The sequence below is a fragment of the Cyprinus carpio genome, chromosome A20, assembly GCF_018340385.1.
Source record: "Cyprinus carpio isolate SPL01 chromosome A20, ASM1834038v1, whole genome shotgun sequence".
NCBI lineage: Eukaryota > Metazoa > Chordata > Actinopteri > Cypriniformes > Cyprinidae > Cyprinus > Cyprinus carpio.
Window position 1 is genome coordinate 13,564,159 of NC_056591.1, and position 7,991 is coordinate 13,572,149.

Genomic DNA, 7,991 nt, shown 5'->3' on the forward strand with positions numbered 1-7,991 from the left:
AAAACTCACAATGCTCAGCTACTCACAACTACATAGCAACAGCACTGCAAGCACTCACAAAATATTCTTTATAGTGGCGGGTTTGGAAGGCCATTTGTTTTTTTCTGAAATTGCATTTGTTTTATATAAACATATTCGCTTGAAAGATGTGTATGATTATGCTTGTCATGTTCTTTATTTGTAAGTCGCTTTGGATAAAAGAGTCAGTTGAAAGATTAAATTAACAAGTAAATAAGAACAATTAACATCTGCTTTAATGTGGTGTTATCACGGATAAAACACATTCACGCATAAAATATTTTTATTCATCCTTGTATATTACAACCTATCACGTGAAGGCTGGGATAAACTACATGATTTCTGCCCTGATTTCCCCCTGATTTACAGTCTGGAGAAGTTGACGCTAGTTCCCCGAAAGTCAGAGCCGTATGCAGATTTGAATTGACAGATTTCATAGAAATTTATGTAGTGTATGAAGGTCACAGACTCCCATTTTTATCTTTATATGGGATTTTTCCGAACTTAATTTCCTATATACTGTAAGTGATTGATTGCCTATATCTTTATTATGATGTTTTTGAATAATAGATTATGTATGATGTACTTTATGTATTTTAATCAGAATACATTAGTTGTTCTGTTCATAATGAATGAATAAATATAAATATGAAATAAAACAAAAACAACTAATTGAATATCTATTCATTACAAGTCATCATATAGGTATTATATTCATTATATCAATTAATTAAACTAATTCATCAGTTAATTAGCATTATTTATTATTTCATATTTACTGATTATTATTTATAGTGTCAGTACAGACATTATGATAACAAGAAAAATAATAAAGCTAATAAAAATATTATCATGATTATTATGAATGTTATGAATAATATCAAACAATTAAACAATATTAAAATTATACAGTGGCTGATATATATAAAAACAGGTATGCTGATAGTCATTTCGCACTGCTACAAGTGTGATATTGCATTTATACAACAGTTCGACGGCACGAGTGAGTAAATGCATAAAAACAACATCAGAGTGCCTTTAAAAACCCTCTTTTGTCCTTCTGCCACAGATGCAAAACTCAAATCAACCGTTTAACAGCCAAAATCATCTAAGAATCCAGCTGCTGTGATGTTGGTTATTCAAAACAAAAGAACACAAGAAAAAAATAGTAAATCAATAGCTTTAAAGATTAATTTATATTTAATTTGGAATTAGTGTTTGATAACTTTATACAATATCTGTATATGTCCTACTTGCTGTAGGGCACAGGTAGCTAAATAGGACATTTATTTATTGTTTTTATGTGAAGATTGTTTAAAAAGTTCGCTTAAATTAGAAGTTGTTATTTAAGTCTACTAACTGTTATAATTGATAGCTCTCAATTATACTGTAATGTTGAATGGCTGTAGTCGATGGTTAAATATTAGGGGGGAAAAACAGTTTCCAGGAGAAATCATTAAAAAATCAAGATCTTTCCCTCTTGCCATAACAAGATAAAATCAATTCAGTTTCCACATTATGAAATTGCTGTAAAATGTTGGGTTATAAAAAAAAAACAAAAAAAATTTAAAAAGGGGTTTTACCAATTAGAAAATTTTATATTATTTTAATTTTATATTTATAATATTTATATATTATTTATATAATATAAATATAATATTATTTAAATTTTTATGTAAATTTAAAAAAATTTTTTAAATTTGAAATTTTATTAGTTCAAAGGGCTGAATTTGGTTTGAATCATTAGTTTTTGGTTTAACGATTGTTTTATGAAATTTTTCTGGAATTTTTGGTTCAATTGGATTCTTTTCCAAGTTTTCTACAAGGCATTAATATTTTATCTAGCTTAGTTCCCCACATTAAGTTGAATAAAGTGAATAAATGTATCTTTGTTTAGTGGGTTTTTTGGGGAAATTTTTCATTTTACTAAGTCCAGGGCCATCCTCACTATGTCCAGGCTGTGTTGCCCAGAACAGAACAGGACTGCAAACACTGAAAAAAATAACTTCAGATTGTCATTTTGACTTACTGTACAGGTCCTGGACTGAATTATGCTTGACATTTTTTTTCCTTCCTTTATTAATTTTTTTTTTCAGTACTGTTCAAAAGACAGTGCATCTCCCCGAGTCCCCTGGAAAGAGAGCAGTGAATGTTCTTTTCGCATGGAGGGAAAAGGAGGGCTTAAAAGGGCGTTCTCCATTAGCACCAATCCGCTGGTAAGCTGCCTTCCCTGGGTGTCTGTAACCAGAGGAAGAGATTACAGCACTTTGTTTATTCACATCCTTTAATATTAAAGCACAAAAAAGTGCTTTCACTGAAAGTTGAATCCCCTCCTCAGGAGATTGTGCACACACTTGCTGACACACAAACCGGCATTTTTAATTACATGACGTGTACAAAACTATGCCACATTTTTCCAGACCTTGCATGAGACTGACAGTTTTTACAGCAACTTGTTCATATAAAATTCTGATATTAGATCAAGTAATGTGTAATCTAGCACACATTTTGTATGTTTAGTTAGACTTACTTTCAATTATAATTAATGTAATTAATGGTCATTTAATGCTTTCCCTTTTTTTTTGGACTTAAAAAAAAATCAAATGTATAAATAAATATGCCAATTAACAATTATTTCTTATTCAAAGTTGTTTAATTTGACGCTAAATAGCCTGAAATTTGCCACCCAGGAGCATTAAAATATCAAATCAGAGAATCAGAATCAGAATGAGCTTTATTTTCCAGGAATGTTTACACATACAGATTTGTTTTTTTGACAGAAGCTCCACAGTGAACAGAATGACAGTGACAAGACAGGACGCCAGATAATTAAAAGAAATATACAAATATACAAAATAGACAATGTAAAAAAATGCAAAAAACAATATAATAATAAGACAATTATGTATGTACAGGGATGATATGTGCAAATTTGAAAAAGAAAAAAGTATGTGTGTTAAATATATAATGTATAATAGTGGGTTTTGTTTCCATATTTATTGTTAAATGTTCATGAGATGGATTGCCTGAGGGAAGAAAATGTTCCTGTGTCTGGCCGTTCTGGTGCGCAGTGCTCTGTAGCGTCGACCAGATGGCAACAGTTCAAAGAGGGAGTGTGCTGGGTGTGAGGGGTCCAGAGTGATTTTGCTAGCCCTTTTGCTCACTCTGGATCAGTACAGTTCTTGAAGAGTAGGGAGGGTTGTACCAGTGATTCGGCTCAGCAGTCCGGACTATCCTCATGTAGTCTCTGAGGTCAGATTTGTAGTTTGAGCTTAGCCAGAACAGTTATAGAAGTTCAGACTAACGTTGCATCTGTATGCATAGAGTAACTTTTCAGAGTTCCTGTGGCAGGGATGAATTTAGCTGGCAAAGGAAGGTACAACCTCTGCTGGCTTTTTTTAAAAGGGGCCAATGTGTGTCCATTCAGGTCCTGAAGATGGTGGTGCCCAGGATCCTGAATGACTCCACTGCTTACAGTGCTGTCCATGATGGTGAGGGGGAGTTGCAGGAGAGTTTTCCCTGAAAGTCCACGATCATTTTCACACTTTTGATGTGTCTAAGGCTCGGCGCTGTCTGAATGGGGCTGATAAGAAAGGTGTCTGCAAACTTAGGACTTGACAGGGGTTTAGAGGTGCAGTATTGGTAGAGAGAGAAGAGCAGTGGGGAGAGGACAACCCTGAGGTGCCTGATCGTATGGTGCTGGATGAGGAATTTTCCCGCTTTACTAGTGCTGCCTGTCTGTCAGGACCTGTTGATCCACTGACAGCAGAGTGGCATGAGCTGGGTTAATGTGCAGGAGGAGGTTTGGGATTATATGTTAAAGCCACAGTCCAAACGGATCCTGCATAAGTCCCTGGTCAATCAGATGTGCAGGATGTAGTACAGTCCCATGTTGCTGTATCATCCACAGGCTGTTTGCTCTGTAGACAAACTGCAGGGGGGCAGGTATCCAGTGATTCTTCAGATGCCAAAACTAGTCTTTCAAAATGATTTCATGGCTACAGACGTTAGGAGCCAAGGTGGTCCAGTCATTAAGTCCAGAATTTGGGGTTTCTCTTTTGGGACAGGGATGATGGAGGAGCATTTGAAGATGAGGGGATTTGCACACAGTTCCAGTGGATCTGCTTTTTCTGAATTTTTTGTGTGAAGATGGGGGGCCAGCTAATACCAGGTTTCTAGACAGGATGGTGTCAGCAACATCTGGGCCTGGCAGCCTTCTTTCCTCTTTATTCTTTCTCTCTCAAGACCTGGCAATACACCATCTCTTGATCTGGAAGTGCAGGTGTGGGGAGAGGGGGGGTTGCAGGAGGTGTGAAATGTGGTGTTTCTTTTCAAACTCCTGCACAAAGCCTGCTCAGACCATCTTCCAGCTGCTGGATTCTTCACAGCGCTGGGGGATGGTAGTCTCGTAATTGGTGATGTTCTTTGTGACCTCTCTACACTGAAGCAGGGCCACTGGAAAGAGAATTGGCTCCTTTAGCTTCTCCTTAGAATAATTCCTCTTTGCCACCTTGATATCCTTTTCCGTGCGTATATATGGTCTGTTTCTTATGTAAGAATCTGTCTCTATTCTTATGGTGCAAGTATGCTTGACTGGGATGTATGTCTGCTGTACATCTAAAAAAAAAACAACAATAAATCTACGCTTACCATACAAGAGCTGGGCTAATATTTTGTAATACTTTTTTTAATAATTCTTTTTAGTAGTTAATATGCTTTTATTTTAGTAAGGATACATTAAACTATTCTAAAGTGAGAGTAAAGATACTTGTAATAAAAGAGCAAAAACTTATTCTTTCTTCAAAAGAAGGCTTTCTTTTCATCAAATAATACTTGAATAAAATGTATCACAGTTTCCATAAAAATATTAAGAAGCTGCTTATAGCAGTATTTATAATAATAAAAATGTTTCTTTGAGCACCAAATCAGCATATTAGAAATGTGATTCTCTGCAGGATCATGTGACACTCGAAAAAAAGCTATTTTAATTCTATAATAATGTTTCACAATATTACTTGCATTTTTACTGTATTTTTGATCAAATAAATGCAGCCTTGGTGAGAATAAATTACATTTTTTCAAAAAGCATTACAAAATTGTATAAACTCCCAAGCTTTAAGATTAATAAATACATGTAAAAGGGCTTGACATTTTAGATTCTGCCAATACGCTAGAGCATTTTTCCAGGTTCCTACCCAAACCAACAAATGTATGAATAACACACTCTATGTTTTTATAACTATACACAAATCAGTCTAGCCTGTATAATTCCATCTCTTTTTTTCCTCCTCCGCCATACATGCACAGGGTGCCACCACTGCCTGTTCTGATTTAGTTGTGCCTGACCTTTGTGCCCATAAGTCCACACATGAAATCTCAAGTGGAGGATTTATGAGGACATGACAGCCATATTTTAGCATGACTCTACAACCTATGTTCCTTGTGAAAAGAGAGTGAAAAGCAACGCTTCTCTTCTTCGATATCCCCTCTTGATCCTCTTCTCTATTCCCACTGAGCAGATCTGGCTTTCTAAACCCTGATATGGGAAACCCTAGCCACATGTGCTGTCAAGCATCTACTGTTACGCCTATATGTCTACACTAGCGCTTTCTACCAATGGTACATCTATCTCTTTCTTTCTTTCTGAAACTTTGTATCAGGTTGGGGAAGTCAGCGGGGCTAATAAAATTCATGCCAGTTCATTTCATACACATTATATTTATAAGCAAAATCATCTTTGTTTTTAGATGAATGAGGAAATGAGTGCCTGAGTAGCTCTTGTAGTATATCAAACAGTGGGAGGGGTATCTATCAGCTGGGCTGTATGTATTCCAATGGATACAGGCAGTGTAGATAAATGCCATTGATACTAGAGGAATGGAGTGATTTAGGCTTTGATATGCTGTGATCGCCTCCACTCTCATCCAGTGTAGATATAGTATCTAAAATTCCCCAAGTTTGAACTCAAATATTGTACTTCTAAGTAGGATTATTGATGAATAAACAAACTCTTCACACACACAGTCACAGCATTTTTTTATAGGGCCGTTTAATTAGTCCTAAATCCTACTCCAAACTCCTCCTTCATATGTATATAGATTTGACACTATTTCTTTCTTTCTTTTCTTTTATTTTTTCCTCTCAGTGCTGTAGAGTCCTTGAACTCTTTGTAATGTTGCACCTCGTGTGTGTGTGTGTGTGTGTGTGTGTGTGTTTGTGTGTGTGTGTGTGTGTAAAAAAGTGTGTGTGCGCTTGTATGTGTGTGGTGTCTGCATCAGCAACTCAGAGTCTAACTACAGGTGACTACAGAGTTCCCTTTCCCACCTCTCCACGCAGATCTGGAGAGGGCCAGTGAAATTAGGATGAGTAAAATGCTGATAGCAGGACCTGTATGAGATAACTCTAAACCTTGCCATCTGTCCACTGCCTCCTCTCTTCTCCAGCTCGTGAGTAAAATAGCATTTACTGATACTGCACTTACTTATCACACATCCTTTAGATGTGGCTAAGTACATATTCTGATTATAATGGATGCTATCTGATGCAGGTATAGGTGCAGGTATTATGGCAAAATCTCATCCAAAAAGCTAAAGTACAGCTTCTGACATTATATAAGCAAAAAGATGCTCCAATTTTAGTTTGCATTAAATGTATGCTTTTCTGTTTAAAATTTTGTTGGATTTTAGTTATTTCTAGACTATTCCAATATTATATTACATTATATTATATTATATTATATCATGACATTATATCATATCATAGCATATCATATCATATCATATCATAGCATCATATTATATTATATTATAAAAGTTCTCCAAAAATATAGTTAACAAATCTGTTAAAAATAAATTTCAAATGAATTTCAAAAAGTTCAAGATCTAGCCTCTATTGTATTTCTTTATAAGTCTTCATCAAGACCGTACTTAATTGACCAAAAATACAGTACAAAAAAAAAAAAGGTTCCCCATTGTTTCCAGGAAGAATCTAAACATCCACGGAACAATGGTTCTTTTTAGATTATTAAAATGTTTCTTTCTACACTGGTTCTTTAAGATTCTCTTTCTCTCTACTTGAAAGGTACTTAGGGAAAAGCCCGTGGAAGTTCTCTTTGGAACCTTTTTATTTAGTGTATATTGAGTATACATGACCTATGTATATACTCGGACCTACATGAGTTAGAAGAGGTATAAGAATTTGTTTAGTGGTTGTCTACTGTAGCCCTACTGCAGCCCACGCCACAAAATATAGTTTATATGATTTTAAGATCAATCCTAATCTAGGTATTGACTTTTCTGTATTGAGAATTGCTGCTATAAAGCCTCAATCTCTTAAAAAGCAAAACAAAGGGATTACAACCATTTTCTTTTCTATCAGACTAATGTGGAGGTGTTGCAGGAAAAAGTAGTGTAAATGCTTTTCTACAATATCAACGGTGCAGTTTCTACAGGCTTCTACAGTAGGTCATTAGTAGCATAGCGGTCCATAGAGCCTCAACATGGCTGTCTCTACCTCCTGTCAAACGTACTGTGCATTTATATTCTAACTCAGCACTTTTAGGCCTTTGCTTATCCATATATAAAGTCGCTCTGATTCTTTTTTTGTTCCTACAATGTGAAATTAATAATTAATGATGTAAATGTCCGCCTGATCTACTCTATCACCTTTAGAATACAAACAATGGCCCTGAACGCAGGTAGAAAGGAATGTGATGGTGATGGGAGGGGTTTCTATGTAACAGGAGGAAATAAAATAATCTGGCTTAAAAATGATTTTCCTTATGTCAACAAAAGAGGGCTTTTGCTTTTGTTTTTCTTTTTCTGATAACTTGTCTATTTTCTGCATTTTGGAACATGAAGCGGTGAGAATTCCCCACTGAGAAAAATGTATTTACATCTGACTGGTTGGCTTTGAGATGGAGGTGGGGTGGTGCATTTATCAAATGGCTGGCTTGACAGTACATGAGCAATTGC